This window comes from Giraffa tippelskirchi, chromosome 7, assembly GCF_054371585.1.
Source record: "Giraffa tippelskirchi isolate mGirTip1 chromosome 7, T2T-mGirTip1v1.2.pri, whole genome shotgun sequence".
NCBI classification, from domain to species: Eukaryota; Metazoa; Chordata; class Mammalia; order Artiodactyla; family Giraffidae; genus Giraffa; species Giraffa tippelskirchi.
The window spans coordinates 142,073,623-142,093,147 of NC_137281.1; the positions used below are offsets into that span (position 1 = coordinate 142,073,623).

A 19,525-nucleotide genomic window follows, 5' to 3' on the forward strand; every position below is an offset into this window, starting at 1 on the left:
ACCCCTCATGGATCACATGACATCTCACAGCTCTGGGGCTTTAGTGCTGTTGATGTCTGTGGATCATCTAGGATTTTAGAGTTGGAAGGGCTGTGAGAATCATTTCAGTTCAGCCTTCTCATTTTGCAGATGAAGCAACTGATAGTAACCAGCTCAAGGGCACATTAAGGGCTTTTAACTGAGCTGGGGATGGACTCAGGTCTCTTGAGTCTCATCCCAGTCATCTTTCCACTACATGCAACAGCTTTCAAAAGAAAACCATAGATTCAGAAAAGTGAATCCCACTCTCACATACATCTGCTATGATTTAATCTGCATGCTCCAATCCCCTCCGCCCTGAAAATTCAGGTTCAGAAATGCAAAGGCTAAAATTTTGGGAGATGTATTGGCTTAAAAAAGCATTCTGTAAACATCTCTTCTCTCCCTGCCCCCAACCCTACCATCCTTTGGCAATTTCATTAAAAATAGCTTTGACTTGAAACTGGCCTGGAGATCACCATCGACTCTGCAATTATATAAGTGCTCAACGGAATGCATTTCATACCAAGCAAAATCCAATTATCATACCAAGCAAAACCCCCATGACTACGATGGAGCTGTGCTGCCTGAGAGCTCCAAGACTTTAAGGTAGACAGGCACAGCACCTGCTTCATCCTCAATTCTCAGGTACACTGGTAAGTCCATGGTTGACAGGGCCTGGAAGGTAAAAGAAAGCCATGATGTGTCTTCATCTGTGGCTCTCAAAATAAATAATTTCTACTAAATCTTCCTCTCACAAAAGGGACACTCCAGTCATGCTTACTGGCAGGGTTGGTTCCTTCCCATTTCAGAGAGAAAGCTGGCACTTCCATGTAAGATCCAGAGGGGCACCAGGTAAACCTCCATCTTTAAAAGCCAATCCATGAGGAAGGAAATGCCTTGGGTTAGATTCTCCTTATGGGATTTTTAGCAATGGTACCACCGTACCACAAGCATATCAATAGATAAACTTCATCTGAGCAGGATCACCCACAAAATCTGGGGATGATTCTCATCTTCTTCAGCATGAATAAGCCAGTTTAGTTTGGTGACTTCTCCTCAGCAGCAGCTTGAGATGTCTCACTACAAAGCTTCAGATATGTAGCTTGATTTAAAATAAAATATGAGGAGGGGCTTCCCTGGCTGTCTAGAGGTAAGACACTACCTTCCAATGTAGGGGGGGCAGGTTCAATCCCTGGTCACGGGACTAAGGTCCCCCACATGGTGTGGAGGTGTGGCCAAAAATAAAAAATTATTTTTAAATAAAATAATGACCCCTGTTTTCCAGGGGATTCCTGCCCAGCAGCCCCTGGCCTAGTTTTGAGATGGATTCTCATCCTAGCTCTAATGAATGCCCAGGTGTGCCACCCAGATTCCCTTTAGGACAGAAGCATTCTTCCTTTAGCTGCTGGGGGTGTTGGTGGCTAAGCCTCCACTGTGTACGGAGAGCTGATTCGTTTAAGACCACATCCCTCTTAGGGCAGGATGGGGAGCCTGTACCCAGTGACTGGTCTGACCCCTTGCTCCAATTCAGGATATCTCTGAAGGGCCCTCTGCGCTCCAGAGTTCCACACTGACCAAGACCCCAAGGTCTTTGTGTAACTAGCCTCACAGCCCAGTTTCTCCTCTGCCCAGTAAGGCTCCCTTCACTTCCTCCACATGTACACAGCCTTAGAGCTGTCCACATTCAACTTCCGTCATGCAGATCTCCAGCTCAGAGTCTGATTTCTGGGGAAACCAATCTGTAATACCAACGCTTAGGTTGTTCTTAACTACACAAAGACTAGGCCTCCTACAGGTATGCATCAATCTTCTTTTTTTTAAGTTTTCTTTATTTCCTGATTCTTTAACATCTGGGGTTTTGCTGATCCTGTCCCATCTTGAGCTAGCCAATTCCTAGAGATAGTAAAGGACTCATCAACAAGTGAGCCTTTCATATACAAGCCAACCAACCCAAAGCCCATTCCGTCAACCACCTCCTTTTTTGGGTTCTGACACTCTGGGTCACTTTCCACCTGCTATAAGCACCCCAAGACTAGATGCCAGACTGCTAGAGATAGTGCCTATACCTGGTGTGCATGCCTGGGCAGTCACTAAATTGTGACCAGCTCTTTGTGACCACCATACACTGTAGCCCACCAGGCTCTGCTGTTCATGGGACTTTCCAGGCAAGAATACTGGAGTGGGTTGCCATTTCCTTCTCCAGGAGATCTTTCCAACCCAGGGATTGAATCCTGTGTCTCCTGCCACTCCTGCATTGGCAGGCAGATTCTATACCACTGAGCCACCTGGGAAGCCCTATATCTGAGTCCACAAAAAATATTCAAACTAGCCAATCCTAAGCCTGCTTACTCTGCTTTGCCAATTATTTCCTACAGGAACCACAATAAATGAACACTCTTGCCCACATTTCCCTCTGGTGACAAATCCTGGTGCTTCTCCCTGTAGTCCTGCATGACATGCCAGGCCTGCTATCTCTGGGGATCTGTGAGTATAAAATCTTATTCCTCCATAAGGTCATTTCCATGTCTGTGTGTCTTACCATACCTGATTAAAATAAATCTTGGGTATATTTTAAAACAAGGTATTAGAGAGATGCTTCTCCAAGCCAACAAAGTGTCTGAATTCCTTTAAGATTCAAGAGCCATGGGGAGACATTGGCATTAGTCATTCCCAAGCAAGCTGCCTAATGCTCTCAAGGCTAGACTACAACAGGCAGATTCCAAATGCCTCATGCACCCTACTCCCTTTCCACTCACACTATGACTTCTCACATTCTTATCTCATTCTGGAACAAATATGAACAGGAAACACTTACTCTAGCAGAATCTACCCAAACAAACTCTAGGGTCTTCTGAAGCTACTCTAGAATCTACTCTGCCTAGAACTTGGTCTTCTCAGCTCTGACCACCAGTAATTTCTAGGCTCAACTCTTTATTTCTCCTCCCTGGTTTCTTGAGGGATCATCTTTCTTCTAGAAGCAAAATTCAGTCCTAAGAAGGGATGCCTATGCTCCTGTACACATACATCCCCATATAAAAATATAAACCCTGTTGGTCATCTCTTTGTTCCTTAATGAACTGTCCAACATGTTACAAAAAAGCTTTCAGAAGACATTGTAAGAGGCCTTTGGAGCATCTGCTACCTCCAAGTTTAGCAATCTCAAGATGCTTAGGATGCTGTGGGTGGGAGCATCAGGAAGATGGAGGTAGAAAGGACACATGAAGGCATATACAAACACACCCACAAATGTAAAATTGGTCTCCTCTGAACACAGTGAAATATAGCTTTGCTCTACACAGCCGTTCAAAGATCGTCCTTTCCTTAAATATTTGGACCTGGAATGAGTTTGGAACTTTACTGTCATAAGAAGTCTAATGAGAAGTCATGCTGAATAATTCATCCATCTGAGCACTTCAAGAGCATGTCGATGCAAGGATCTTATACGACCCTGCTCATTAACGTCCTACAGCTTCACAATTGTATTTAAGTGCAAGTATTTTTCTGTTGTTGTTGGGAATGATTTGTGTCCAGGTGACATCCTTTAATTTCAGGAAATCGGCATTTTGGGTACTGAAGTAGTGTTTTCCCCCCATTCTAGTGAGAACAGTAGTCATCACAGAGCACCAAGCTGAGCTCCCTGTGTTATACACAGCATGTTCCCACTAGCTATCTGTTCTCCACAAGATAGTGTATATATGTCAATCCTAATCTCCAAATTTGTCCCCCGCGCCACATTCCAGTGAGAAGAGCACTGGATAAAAGATCCTATTTCCAAGGATACCCCTAAATTACTCTGAAGCTTTGGGTGGAAAAGCATTCCTTTCTCAGTATATTAATTTTTTATCAGGGAAAGGAGACTAACTTGACATGCTTTCCCCTATATGGACACTGTGAGCCTTCATGTTTCCATAGGGAACTAGAAAAGCTTTGGAAAGGCCTTGCTATAGTCAAGCAACTATAGGGATCCTATTGTAATGGGATGAATTATGTTCCTTCTCAAAATTCATATGTTGAAGCCCTAACTCCAAACGTGATGGTATCAGGAAGTGAGAGGTTGGTAATCAGGTTTCTATAAGGTGATGAGGGTGGAGCTCCCATGATGGGATTGGTGCCCCCTTATAAGCACAGAGACACAGATGGAGAGAACAGACATGTGGACATGAGGTGGGGAGGTGGGACAAATTGGGAGATTAGGATTGACATATATATATACTATCATGTGGAAAATAGATAGCTAGTGGGAACCCGCTATATAACACAGGGAGCTCAGCTTGGTGCTCTGTGGTGACCTAGATGGGTGGGATGGAGGGTGGAAGGGAGGTCCAAGGAGGGGATGTATGTATACATATAGCTGATTCACTTCATTGTACAACAAAAATTCACACAACATTGCAAGGCAATTATATTCCAATAAAGAAAAAAGAAAAGGCAGAAACACTAGAGTTTTCTCTCTCTGCCAAGTGAGGATATAGTGATAAGGTAGCTGTCTACAACTTGAGAAATAGGCCCTCTCCCGATACTACATCTGTTAGCATTTTGATCTTGGACTTTCCAGCCTCCAGAAAAGAGAGAAATAAATGTCTGTTATTTACACACTAAGTCTATGGTATTTTGCTATTAGCAGCCCAAGCTGACTAAGACACACACACATCTTATCTGTTCACCCCAAGAATCATATAATATCCCAGCTGGAAGGCTAGCTCAGATCTCACCCGGCATAACACTGTCACTTTACAGAGAATGAATCCAAGGTTCAGAGGGGAAAAGTAAATTGCTGAAGCCCATACAGGCTACCTAGTGGCTGATGTAGTTTCTCAGCCCAGCGTCTCAAAAGACTGTAATGAAGCATCTATGAAGCTGGGTTCTGGAGTTAAGGCTTGATTTTTGGATTTGCCACCAACTACTTATGTAACCTTGCATTAGCTGTGTGACATCTCTACAGGCAGTTTTTTCATCTGTACACTGAGGATGATAATAACTTTGTAGGGATGCTGTGAAGATTAAATGAAATAATACCTAGGAAGACGCTTGGCAAATAATTAGTGTTGCCTGAATTAGTGGTCCCCAGCGTTTTTGGCACCAGGGACCAGTTTCATGGAAGACAATTTATCCACCCCAGATTGTGGGTGGAGGGGATGGTTTCAGGATGATTCAAGCACATTACATTTACTGTGCACTTTATCTCTATTATTATTACATCAGCTGCACCTCAGATCATCAGGCATTAGATCCTGGAGGTTTGGGATCCCTGGCCTAAATGCTAGCTCCCTGTGGTAGAGACCAAAACAGATCTGGGCTCCCTTTCCACAGTGTAGAGTTGAGTTGTCACTGCAACACAGCTGACCAGTCAGGGGCCACATTTCTCAGTCTCCTATGCATCTAAGTAGGGTCACATGACTGAGTGCGCACCAGAGAAGTGCAAGTGACGTGTGCCACTGCTGGACCAAGGTGGTTCAGTAACAGGCACAAAATTTGTCCTCCTCTGCTTTTTCCGTTTAACAATTTTATTCATTTATTTATGGCCATGCTGGTTCTTCATTGCTGCGTGGGCTTTTCTTTAGTTTCAGCAAGCAGAGGGCTACTCTTAGTTGCTGTTTGCAGGCTTGGTGCGGTAGCTTCTCTTATTGTGAAGCAAGGGCTCTAGGGCACATGGGCTTCAGTAGCTGCGGCATGTGGGCTCAGCAGTTGCAGTTCCTGGGCTCTAGAGCACAGGCTCAATAGTTGTGGTGCATGGGAGTAGCTGCTCTGTGGCACGTGGGGCCTTCCCAGACCAGGGATCGAACCCCTGTCTCCTGCCCTGGCAGGCAGATTCTTTACCACTGAGTCACCAGGGAAGCCTTCCCCTCCTCTGTTGATCAGAGTTTGCCAGAGCAACGCTGCAGCCCTCAAATGGTGGAGCTGCAAGATGCAAGCAGCCTGCAACCCCAAGTAATGGCTTGGAGAAGAACTGCCTGCCCAGGACATTAGACTTTGCATGAGTAAGAAGTAAACTTTTATTGTGGAAGCCAGTGACATCTGGGGGTTGTTACGAGAGCTTGCATGAATCACCCGGACTAATACGCTTTTGCTATTATTACTCAAGTAGGACATATATTGAGAAAATAAAAGGGAAAATTGGAGTGTTTAACTGGTATCACTTTTAGCTACAGCTTCTGGGTTTGAAGGTGGGAAAGATTAGGTATTCACGGCATCCCTACTTAAACTAATTCTCACACTCAAAAGCCTACATTCTCCTGCTATTAAAAAGCAGAGGGCACAGAGGCAGAGCCCAGGATAGTTCTGTCCTCCCTGGTGGCTGACACAGCTTTCCTGATGAATGATAAGAGGATTCTAAATGATTTCAGCCCTGGCCTGCCGCTCCTATAAAATCCCTTGCAAGAATGGTGAAAGAATTAGAAACGCTGTAGGAAGGGTGGTGGTGTAAGTGTTGAGACAGCCCAGGCCTGGTCTTCCCTCTGCCTTTAACTTGCTGCCTAACCTTGGTCAAGTCACATAATGTCCTGAGCCTTAGTTTCCTCATCTATAAAATGAAGTACTGAAACAGCTCAAAGGATCCTCTCAGCTCTAATGATTTGTTTTTGTTTTTGTTTTTTTCACAAGTTCTTCCACTCAACAGACATTTATCGAGCACTGTGCTGGGTGCTGGGAGGGGACAAAGATCTTTAAGATATGGTCTCTGGCCTCAAGGGGATCAGTCTAGAGGGGATTTGCCTATCCTGGACTCAGGCATGTTGGAGGCAGTCTGTGTACAGTGTTCTCTTCCTACATGGCCAATCATAGCCCTCATATACCTCGATGTATAATATAGGACAAAGCAAGGCAAATATCCTAAGAAAGGTGTTCATTCTGGAATGGTTCAGAGTATGCAACATGGTAACAATTCAGAAATGTCTTTTCCCCCCAAAGCACTGCATTTTAAACCCAAAAGGAGCCTATTATTTCATATGCCCTCACTTTACAAGTGAAACGAAGGTCCAGAGAGATCAGATAGCTCATCCAAGGTCACTTACCTGAAGATGAGGTCAGGTTCAGGCCCTCTATGCCAGTCATCTTGAGTCATAGCCTTGGAAAAGAAGGGAAATTTGAAAAAGCATCCCATTCTATGCCCCAAAGAGGGGCCAGGTCAGTGTTTTCCACTGCATCGCCACCTACATTTCTTGCTTTGAAACTTCTGGATTTTTTTAGAGGATGCTTTTGAAGTAGCTGGAGCCTCTTCATGACACCCCTGCAGATTCTGATGAGTGTTGCTCTAAGCAGGTCTAAATCTATAGCTCTAACATACAGTTAAAAGATGCTTGCTCCTTGGAAAAAAAAAAAGTATAACAAACCTAGACAACATATTAAAAAGCAGAAGCATTACTTTGCCAACAAAGGTCTGTAGTGTCAAAGCTACGGTTTTTCCAGTAGTCACATATGGATGTAAGAGTTGGACAACAAAGAAGTTTAAGTGCTGAAGAACTGATGCTTTCAAATTGTGGTGCTGGAAAAGACTCTTGAGAGTCCCTTGGACTGCAAGGAGATCAAACCAGCCAATCCTAAAGGAAATCAGTCCTGAATATTCATTGAAGGATTGACGCTGAAGCTGAAACTCCAATACTGTGGCCACCTGCTTCAAAGAACTGACTCCTTGGAAAAGACCCTGATGCTGGGAAAGATTGAAGGCAGGGGGAGAAGGGGACAACAGAGGATGAGATAGATGGCTGGATGGCATCACCAACTCAATGGACATGAGTTTGAGCAAACTTGGGGAGATAGTGAGGGAAAAAAATCTAACATAAAAGTGACAGGGAAGCTGCAGTCCATAGGGTCACAAAAAGTCGGAAATGACTGAGCGACTAAACAACAACAACAAAAACATGCTGTTGCTGAGAAACTTCTAGACTAGTTGCCTCCTTAAGCCTTTCAGCATATTATACCTATTTTCCACATATTATACCTGTTTTAATTATGTTTAAAACTCCATAACTGCAAAACTAGTTATGCAGCCAAAAACCAGTAGATTGTAGGTTGTGGGGAACAGTCTACTAGCCAACCTTCTGTTTGAAAGGATTCACCCTTCTGTGGGAAACAAAAAGCCCCTTCCTCTGTTGCCATAGGAACAGCTCAGCGCTGCTATGGATGCTCTGCAGGAGGCTGCCTTGGAGTAGAGCTGGGGAGAGGGCTTTCTTTCCAATAAGGCACAAAGGCTGTTTGTGGAAAAGCGATCCTGTCAGCCCTTCTGATTCCTGCGGGGGATTCCCCAGCCTCCAACTCTTTTTTTATAGGACTGCCCAGCTGACAAGAAAAGAGGCCATGGCCCAAGGTTCATTCCAAATGATGCTGGAGTAGGGTTCTCTGTTTAAAGACTCAGACTCAACAAGAAGGAGAGGTTTCCTCGTCTCCACTGGCACAGCTGAATCCCTACGCTGTGACAACAGGAGGACTGGGCACCCCCTTGTCTAAAGAAGCCAGAGATAGCCATGAAGAGAGCCACAGCAGAGATCTGGCAGGGGCATGTGTGTGAATGGAGAACGTGAGTAGCCACATGTCACCTCTAAATGACTTTGGAAACCTTTATGGCCCCACTCCCACCCCACATATTCCCAAAAAGACTGACAATGATTATCGCCTTCTGACCCATTTTGTCTTTTACTCTGTGTCACAGAAGACTCATTTCTCAGCCTACTCCCAGCTGCTTCTGACTCAGACACACCCCCAGGGGCCGTGTTTCCCGCTCATGCCTTAAGAACACTTCCAGCTTTACTAGGCCAAGGGCAGTGAGGACGACTGTGATGGCACAATGGTTAAAAGCATGCATCTCGACATCAGGCAGGCCTGGCTCTGTGACCTCGGTCAGGATACCACACCTTGGTCTCAGTTTCCTCATCTGTAAAATGGATAGTAATACTATCTGCCTCACAGGATTACTGGGAATATTATATGACACAGTGCATGAATATAATTTAGCCAAGGATCTGGATCGTATTGTGTATATAATGGATGAAGACTTAACCAAAAACATAGCTTAGATTAAATGACTTTCACAGTTTTCTCAGTTATAGGAGTATGTTATTTTTATCCACACTTCTTAAAAAAAACGTATTATGACTATTCTCCGGGGTTAGAATTATTTTAACCATTTTTAATGTCATAGCCACTTTCTCCTTTTCTTATTCTCCTTTATGAATAATTGTTTATATTAAACACACAAAAAAACATGACAGAAAGAGATACAATAAACTGTGAATCATGTGTTTTGTGGCAGGAAACCATGTAGAGTGATTTTTTTCTTTTATGATAGAAATAAAATAGAATATTTTACAAAGTGGTATTATTCAACATTCTATGTGATTTCTATTCTCTTTTTGATATCTATTTAATGGGTCTTATTTAACTTATATGCAGAGTACATCATGAGAAACGCTGGGCTGGAAGAAACACAAGCTGGAATCGAGATTGCCGGGAGAAATATCAATAACCTCAGATATGCGGATGACACCACCCTTATGGCAGAAAGTGAAGAACTAAAGAGCCTCTTGATGAAGGTGAAGGAGGAGAGTGAAAAAGTTGGCTTAAAGCTCAACGTTCAGAAAACTAAGATCATGGCATCTGGTCCCATCACTCCATGGGAAATAGATGGGGAAACAGTGGGAACAGTGTCAGACTTTACTTTTTTGGGCTCCAGAATCACTGCTGATGGTGACTGCAGCCATGAAATTAAAAGACGCTTACTCCTTGGAAGGAAGGTTATGGCCAACCTAGATAGCATGTTTAAAAGCAGAGACATTACTTTGCCAACAAAAGTCTGTCTAGTCAAGGCTATGGTTTTTCCAGTGGTCATGTATGGATGTGAGAGTTGGACGGTGAAGAAAGCTGAGCGCCGCAGAATTGATGCTTTTGAACTGTGGTGTTGGAGAAGACTCTTGAGAGTCCCTTGGACTGCAAGGAGATCCAATCAATCCATCCTAAAAGAGATCAATCCTGGGTGTTCATTGGAGGGTATGATGTTGAAGCTGAAGCTCCAATACTTTGGCCACCTCATGCGAAGGGTTGACTCATTGGAAAAGACCCTGATGCTGGGTAGGATTGGGGGCGGGAGGAGAAGGGGACGACAGAGGATGAGATGGTTGGATGGCATCACCGACTCGATGAACATGGGTTTGGGTAGACTCCGGGACTTGGTGATGGACAGGGAGGCCTGGCGTGCTGCAATTCATGGGGTCGCAGAGAGCCGGACACGACTGAGCTACTGAACTGAACTGAACTGAACTGAAACAATGCCAATTTAATTGCCTTTTCCACAAAGAGTATTTTCAAGTCTCCATCTTCAGGTCTGGCTTCCCTCCCAGACTCTGGTCCCCCTGGGCCAGCACACATCCAGGTGGATGAGCCAGAAGAAACCATCATCAATCAGTTGCTCAGGTCTTATCACTGTTTACAAAGCCCTGCCATACTTGTCTTATTTAATCCGCAACACAACCCTGTGATGAATAGTATCAGCCCCATTTTCCAGAAGAAACAACTGACAGACACTAAAAGGCTTGCCTAGTTCATGTCCACTCCATGTAGATAAATGATAGAACTAGGAATCTGAACTCAGTATGCTGTTGCCACTTCAGAGCTGGCTTCTCCAAGAGGAACACGTCTGCATATCCCAACGTGATTATCCCTCCACTGAATCTAGTGACTCTTCCAGCCTCTCTTGTCAGTAATGGCATCATCCTCTTCTCCCTCACCCAGGGTCCAGACTTGGCAGGCCTCTGACTTCTCTCACTCTCTTCTCCACCACTTTCCTCTATCCATCGTGAAGTCCTGTCAACTCTCCTCTTTCAATGCCTCTTCCATCACCTCTTCTTCTCAGTTTTCACAATGACCCCCTCATGTTCAGGCCCTTGTTGCCTCCTATATATCCTGATGACTCAACTATGCAATTGCCTTCCAATTCGACTCACTAACTCCAACCTCTTTGTCCTTCAAGGTAACCAAGTTAATCGGATTTATAGTCTTTCATGCAAAAACCTCAATAGCTTTTGATTTCCTACTAAGAAATTCAAGATCACTGCCTGACATGCAAAACCCTTCTCTGTCTCCTGAACCTTTAACCCTTGCTTTAATTCTTATTACTCCCCTACTTGGTCACTCAGCTCTAGCCATATATGTATGCCCCCTTCAAGAGCAGTAAATGGGTCTCTTCCCAGGTGTCAAGAGCTAAAAAGGTGATATCTGCTTAGAGTCCTGGCTGAAAGGCTTATGAGACCGTATTTGGGTCAGAGATAAAGGTACCAAAATCAATTAGCTGTATCTGCCATTGTCAAAAGGATGGGGAACGGGTGGCAGAAGGTGGCCTTTCATTATCACTTGTCTTTTCCATTAGTGTAAAGCTCATCTAGGCCATGATCTGGCCTTTCTTCCCCAATCTGATTTCCCTACTGTCATTTAACAGTACCTTGCACTCTGTACATACTCAGTAAATATTTTTATATTGATCTATAAATTTTTCTAAACTCATTTTGAGCTACAATACAGCAGAGGCCCATAGTACAATACAGTGACTCTCAACTCTGGGAAACTTAAAAAAAAAAAACAACTGACGTCTGGGTCTCATCCTCATGGGTTCTGATTTAATTAATCTGGAAAGGATATAGCACTAGCAGGTTTTTAAAGCTCTTTAAGGTCAAGAACCATTGGTTTAAGAGAAGGGCATTGGATCGCAGAAGTCATGGATTTACTGAGTAGCTGTGTGATCATGAACAAATCACTGTACTTCACAGGGGCTCCATTTTACCTGATAAAAAATAAAGTGTTTTACTGCATTAGATCTGAGGTGCATTCAAGTTCTAACAATTTTCTCTGCCATTTCCTGAAGAGTTTCTCTGCCAGCAGAGTCTGGCTCTTACACTGGGGGATCTAAAGGCCTTCATCAGATGGCCCCGGAATCAGAAGAAATGAAAACTGATGATGGTAAGGGTAACTTGGGGGGTCATTAAACCCCACCGATTCTTAGATATGCACAACTGGCACTTTCTTACATGTAAAATGTGCTTTAAGAAAAGTTCCTGGGACTTCCCTGGGGGTACAGTGGATAAGAATCTGCCTGCCAATGCCGGGGACAAAGGTTCAACCCCTGGTCTTGGGAGAACCCACACAACACAGAGCAACTAAGCCTGGACCACAACTACTGAAGCCCATGGGCCCTAGAGCCCACATGCCACAACTGCTGAGGCCCATGCGCCTAGAGCCTGTGCCCTGCAACAAGAGAAGCCACGGCAACGGGAAGCCCACGTATGGCAGCAAAGAGGAGCCTCCGCTTACTGCAACTAGAGAAAGCCTGAAGACCCAGCACAAGCAAAAATCATACATGAATACATACATAAAAAAAAATTTTAAGATGTTTTTAAAAAGCTCCTAAACTTCTATTGCAACCAGATTGTTGCCTCTAAGCCAATTATGTAGAAAATTTGGAGCTGCCTAAAATCAGACTTGAATGGAATCCTTACTATTGTTTAGAACAAAGAAACACAAAATCTTGTTCTGGGGAACTCAGACTATAACTGAGGAAATAAATTCACACACACAGACACACACACACACACACACACACACACACACACACTCTAGAACTAAATACAGGACCCTGCCAGTAAATGTGCAGGTAGCACCCAGGGAAGAGAAGGATCTATATTCCTCTTATCAGTTTCAGCTAGGTCTTTTCGACCTTAAAGCATTGCTATCATTCTGACCCTACTACCAATTTTATTCATGCCATGACCAATTCCTGGTCACTGGAGAGGACTCCCAGGATGTCTCCTAAACTGTTGAGCGTAGCAGGAAGCAGCGAGAAACATCTTCCACCCATCCCATCATCTCTGCCTTCTAGTCCCCTAGAAATGGCTCCTAAATTCATGCCCAAGTAATTTACTTGTGATTTAGACTAGAAAGAGGCAGAAAGGATGGAGGTGGGGAGAGAAAGCAAAGTAAATCCCAAACACCTACAACTGAGAACCAAATGTTCTGTTCCTCGGAAAGAGTCTGGATGAAGCCTACACCAGGTCCATCCAGAGAACGTGGTGAATGGGCCCTTGGTAAATGTCAGACATCTGAGCACCTTGTGCTGAGCAGGCAGCCTTTCTGAACCTATTTAGGCATCATAGCACTTTATCACCAGGTATTGCAGACCAGAGTTTTTTGACCATCTCTAAGGGGTTAACTCTCAGCTCTAATGGTTTCTCTCCTTGTGAGTGTGGTCAGTGGTAACTGAAGGATTCTGAGAATGATGGTAATGGGTTAAGATGAGTCCTGCCTTCCTGCGACGACACCAGAAAGTGTCTTCTCTGTGCTAGACTTTTTTTGCTCCGTTTCGCCTCATAATGGCCTTCCTCTGATAGCAACCAATTTGCTACAATCTCTCCAAACTTGACTTCATAGGATGTGAATCATCCAATCCAAACCCTGATTTTACAGATGAAGAAATAAATCCCTTCGAGAGAAGGGACTTGCCTGTGGTCACCCACGAGGTGATGTGAATACTGTGATATTCTGATGGTCCAGAGGGTACATGAAAAGAAAGGACACCATAGAGTTAGCCTTTGGCCTCTTTTCATTCTAAATTCTCCCCTTCAGTGACCTCATCTACCCCCATGTCTTCAATCTCACCTCCATTATCATGACTTCAGGCTCTAAAGCTATCCTGAATGCCAGATCATGCTTCTATTGGTCTAAATAATTCTTCCATGGATGTTCCACTACTGTCTCAAAAGCAACATATCCCAAATGGGACTCAACATTGACCTCCAAACACCTCGCAAAATTATTCCCCACTTTTAGATTCTCTGTCATATTTAAAGGCTATTCTATTCATTCTATCTTGCTAGGAGGCCTTACAAATAGCTGTGAAAAGAAGAGAAGTGAAAAGCAAAGGAGAAAAGGAAAGATATACCCATTTGAATGCAGAGTTCCAAAGAATAGCAAGGAGAGATAAGAAAGCCTTCGGCAGTGATCAGTGCAAAAAAACAGAGGAAAACAATAGAATGGGAAAGACTAGAGATCTCGTCAAGAAAATTAGAGATACCAAGGGAACATTTCATGCAAAGATGGGCTCGATAAAGGACAGAAATGGTATGGACCTAACAGAAGCAGAAGATATTAAGAAGAGGTGGCAAGAATACACAGACTAATTGTACAAAAAAGATCTTCACCACCCTGATAATCAAGATGGTGTGATCAATCACCTACAGCCAGACATTATGGAATGCGGAGTAAAGTGGGCCTTAGGAAGCATCGCTATGAACAAAGCTAGTGGAGATGATGGAATTCCAGTTGAGCTATTTCAAATCCTCAAAGGTGATGCTGTGAAAGTGCTGCACTCGATATGCCAGCAAATCTGGAAAACTCAGCAGTGGCCATAGGACTGGAAAAGGTCAGTTTTCATTCCAATCCCAAAGAAAGGCAATGCCAAAGAATGCTCAAACTACCGCACAATTGCACTCATCTCACATGCTAGTAAAGTAATGCTCAAAATTCTCCAAGCCAGGCTTCAACAGTTCGTGAACCATGAACTTCCAGATGTTCAAGCTGGTTTTAGAAAAGGCAGAGGAGCCAGAGATCAAATTGCCAGCATCTGTTGGATCATCAAAAAAGCCAGAGGGTTCCAGAAAAACATCTATTTCTGCCTTATTGACTATGCCAAAGCCTTTGACTATGTGGATCACAATAAACTGTGGAAAATTCTGAAAGAGATGGGAATACCAAACCACCTGACCTGCCTCTTGAGAAATCTTGTATGCAGGTCAGGAAGCAAAGTTAGAACTGGACATGGAACAACAAACTGGTCCAAACAGAGAAAGGAGTACGTCAAAGCTGTATATTGTCACCCTGCTTATTTAACTTATATGCAGAGTACATCATGAGAAATGCTGGGCTGGATGAAGCATAAGCTGGAATCAAGATTGCCAGGAGAAATATCAATAGCCTCAGATATGCAGATGACACCACCCTTATGGCAGAAAGTGAAGAAGAACTAAAGAGCTTCTTGATGAAAGTGAAAGAGGAGAGTGAAAAAGTTGGCTTAAAGCTCAACATTCAGAAAACTAAGATCATGGCATCCGGTCCCATCACTTCATGGCAAATGGAGAAACAGTGGAAACAGTGACAGACTTTATTTTGGGGGCTCCAAAATCACTGCTGATGGTGATTGCAGCCATGAAATTAAAAGAGGCTTACTTCTTGGAAGAAAAGTTATGACCAATCTAGACAGCATATTAAAAAGCAGAGACATTACTTTGCCAACAAACGTCTGTATAGTCAAAGCTATGGTTTTTCCAGTAGTCATGTATGGATGTGAGAGTTGGACTGTAAAGAAAGCTGAGTGCCAAAGAATTGATGCTTTTGAATTGTGGTGTTGAAGAAGACTCTTGAGAGTCCCTTGGACTGCAAGGAGATCCAACCAGCCCATCCTAAAGGAAATCAGTCCTGAATATTCACTGGAAGGACTGATGTTGAAGCTGAAACTCCAATACTGTGGCCAGCTGATGTGCAGAACTGACTCATTTGAAAAGACCTTGATGCTGGGAAAGATTGAGGGCAGGAGGAGAAGGGGACGACAGAGGATGAAATGGTTAGATGGCATCACCAACTCAATGGACATGAGTTTAAATAAACTCTGGGAGTTGGTGATGGACAGGTAAGCCTGGTGTGCTACAGTCCATGGGGTTGCAAAGTGTCCAACACAACTGAGCGACTGAACTGAACTGAGTCATCTTTGACACTGCCCTCTTATTTTCCTTTCACACAGTGACAATCAGACTCCAAATCTACTGAGTCTCGTAGAATGCCTTTGTACCCATTTCCTATTTCAATAGACACAACCCAGGCCTTTCTCATCCTTCACCTGCATTTCTGGGATATTTCCTCAGTCCGTGGCCCTCTTTCTGGATTCTCTCCATCTGCCCCTTGTGCTGTGCTTAGTCACTCAGTCAGGTCCGACCCTTTGTGACCCCAGGAACTGTGCTATGGCCCACCAGACTCCTCTGTCCATGGGGATTCTCCAGGCAAGAATACTGGAGTGGGTTGCCATGCCCTCCTCCAGGGGATCTTCCTAACCCGGGGATCTTCCTAACCCAGGAATCAAATCCAGGTCTCCTGCATTGCAGGTGGATTCTTTACCATCTGAGCCACAAGGGAAGCCCAAGAAAACTGGAATGGGTAGCCTATCCCTTCTCCAGGGGATCCTCCCAACCCAGGAATCGAATGAGAGTCTCCTACATCGCAAGCGGATTATTTACCAGCTGAACTACCAGGGAAGACCAAAACATAAGAAATGCCCACTTGGAGAAAGATGTTTTCATAAAGTTTGGGGGCAAATGAAGCCATCCAACAGAACAGTGCCATAAACATCACCAACTGGCAGGGACTTCCAGGCTAGAATCCTGCCCAAGCTCACAGTTGCTGCATGCCTCTGTCTGGCCCAGGACTCCGGCCACACTCTGCGTTACACGGTCACCACTGGGTACATCTTCTGTTCACTGCTGGTGTGAGGGAAGGGAGCCTGGATCTGCCTGTAGCCCGTCTGCAGCCCGTCCAGAAACGGGAGCACCAGGGTCATGGGCACTGAGTCTGGCTACACAGTGTACCCCATGAAGGGGGGATGCAAGTACTGCCCCTGTTGGGGCACGATCTGGGTGGCTTGCTGGCAGCTGAGTACAGAGAAGTTCATAGGCATGTTCATGTACATGTTGTTCATGGTGCCCTCAGCCAAGCAACAGTTGGTCTGGGCCCTGGTTGGGGGTGCCCAGGCCCCCGAGTTGGCGCTGGAGCTGCAGCTTATTCATCCTCAATATTGCTACCAGATTAACCTTTCTAAAACAAAGATCTTTTTGTTTTGTTATGTCATTCTCTTACTCAAAGTGAGTTCTGCGATTGCTTTGCTGCCTATAGAGTATTGTCCAAACCCTCCAGCTGTTGTCAAAGTGAAAGTGAAAGTCACTCAGTCGGGTCCGACTCTTTGCATCCCCATGGACTATACAGTCCATGGAATTCTCCAGGCCAGAATGGAGTGGGTAGCCGTTTCCTTCTCCAGGGGATCTTCCCAACCCAGGGATCGAACCCAGGTCTCCCGCATTGCAGGCAGATTCTTTACCAGCTGAGCCACCAGGGAAGCCCAGCTGTTGTCAAGACTATCTACAATTCGGTCAAACTCTGAGGTTCTTTCACTCTGCACCCTGATCCAGTCACATTGCATTATTCACTGTTTCCTCAATAGGCCCTGCAATTCCTTCTCTTGACCAGAGATGTCCTTCCTTCCATTTTACTTTGACAAAGCCCTATTTCTTCTTTAAGACTCTCTTCTTTAATGAAGTCATCTCCCATTCTACACACTGTCCCAGTAAGTGGTGACTTCTAGCATTTTTAAGTTAGTGCGGTGACATTGCTGGTTATTAAGACTATGATAAGAATATATTAGAAGAAGCAGTACAAAAGCACAGCCATGAAAAATCCAGAGAAGGTGGCTATACGGTGGCTTCTTTTAAAGTGTTTCCTTTCTCCTGATCAAGGGGCCAGGCCTCAGGCTGTAAAATTCCTCCTGCTCTGCCAAGGTGTTTCATACCTTTATTTTAGCTCTTACCACCCTTACCACCTGCCTTTCATGATAGGTGTGGGTATAAAATTTTTGCTTCTTTACTGTTTTAAAAACTCATGTAGGGAGTCTGAAACTATGGTGCCTTGACATCTGTCAATGTTATCACAAGGTTAATTAGCTTCTGTTGTAGTTATGGGTATAGGGAGGAGGTGGTAGTGAGAGTGGGAGGTGGCTGCCTGTATGCAGTGGTTCCCATTACTGGCTTGGGCTCTGGGCCAAAATACCCATTTCTAATGACATTAGGCCAAACAGACCTTGGGAAGGCACACTTTCTTATACAGTTCAGTTCAGTTCAGTTCAGTCGCTCAGTGGTGTCCGAATCTTTGCGACCCTATGAATCACAGCACACCAGGCCTCCCACTCCATCACCAACTCCCGGAGTTTACCCAAACCCATGTCAAGATCTGAATCTCTACTCATAAGCCCATCTCAGCTCAAGCTTGGAAAGGCCACATTCAGTGCCTGTGAGCAGGGAAAAGAGAGTTCAACAGAGCATAGCGTGAACCCAAATCACCTTATTGATACTCGAAGGAAAGCACCTACAGAAAACATGGGGTCCTGGAATTTGGCCACTGTGATCTGGACTCCTGGATGTAAAGGGGGAGAGGTCAATAATGCTGAGAAGACTTGCTCTAGAAGCTACCATTATCTTGTAACTAATATTACTATGCTAAGCGTTTTATATATATCATTATAATCCTCCCAGCAATTCTGTGTGGGTATTAAAATTATTATCCTTATTTTAAGCAGAAGAAAAAGTTTAGAGAACTTGGGGTTTTGTGACTCATAAAACAGAGCATTTTGTGAGCTTCATTAATGTTTTAATGCATTTATTGAGCATTTTACTTCAGCTACTGTACTAGACATTGTGGAAGATTTACAGATCAATCAGATATGCTCCCTGACCCAGGAAGTCCAGAGGCCAGTAGAGGAGACAGTTGAGTATTCAAGTAAACCAGATTTTGTTATGGAAAGAGAGAGGTTGGTACTGACTCACTAGCCTTACTTAAAGAAAAGGATTTGGGTCAGTGGCTTTGCAAGGAAGACCAGACCTCAAAAAGCAGAGATAGAAGGCCATATGCTTTCTGGGAAACGGGAAAGGAGGAAATCCCTGGAGGGAAGAATCACATCCATTACGCATAATTTAATTCAAGAGGTTTTTTTGTCATGGACAACCTAGAAGAAATGGACAAAGCCTTAGAAAGGTAAAATCTCCCAAGACTGAACCAGGAAGAAATATAAAACATGAACACATCAATTACAAGTACTGAAATTGAATCAGTAATTTAAAAACTCCCAACAAACAAAAGTTCAGGACCAGATAGATGGCTTCATAGATGAATTCTACCAAACATTTAGAAAGGGGTGAACACGTATCCTTCGGAAACTATTCCGAAAACTTGGAGAGGAAGGAACACTTCTGAACTTATTCTATTAATATGAGGCTAGGGTCACCCTGACACCAAGCAAAGTTATCACCAAAAAATTACAGGCCAATCACTGAAGAACACAGATGTAAAAATCCTCGACAAAATACTAGCAAACCAAGTCCAAAAATACATTTAAAATATCATACATCCAAGTGGGATTTATCCCCTAGATGCATGGATTTTTCAGTATCTGCAAATCAATCAGGGTGATACACCATATTAACAGATTGAAGAATAAAAATCCTATGATCATCTCAACAGATACAAGAGGTTTTTCATCAAGCATCTTCTCTGTACCTGCCAGGGCAGTGTGCATACAAGGAGGGGTGGGGTATAAAGATAAACAAGATAGAGTTGTTGCCCTCAGGCCTCTGGACAACTCTTTCCTTAGTCACTAGCAGAATCTCCTCCTCCAGCCACCCAAAGAATCTTCTCACTCTCTCTCCCTCAAAGAATAGCT

The 19,525-nt window shown here is 44.1% G+C and overlaps 1 protein-coding gene across 12 annotated transcripts in view; it reads right to left on the minus strand.

The window, feature by feature from the left end:
* Positions 1-19,525, minus strand: part of SLC8A3 (solute carrier family 8 member A3) — a 156,464-nt gene that overhangs the window by 77,618 nt on the left and 59,321 nt on the right. The window contains exon 3 of one of the 12 annotated variants that reach the window (XM_081508853.1): positions 7,032-7,084. The exons of the other annotated variants lie outside the window; for them this stretch is intronic. The gene's annotated coding sequence lies outside the window, so the exon portion shown is untranslated. The remainder of the gene's footprint in view (positions 1-7,031; positions 7,085-19,525) is intronic. 12 annotated transcript variants of the gene reach the window in all.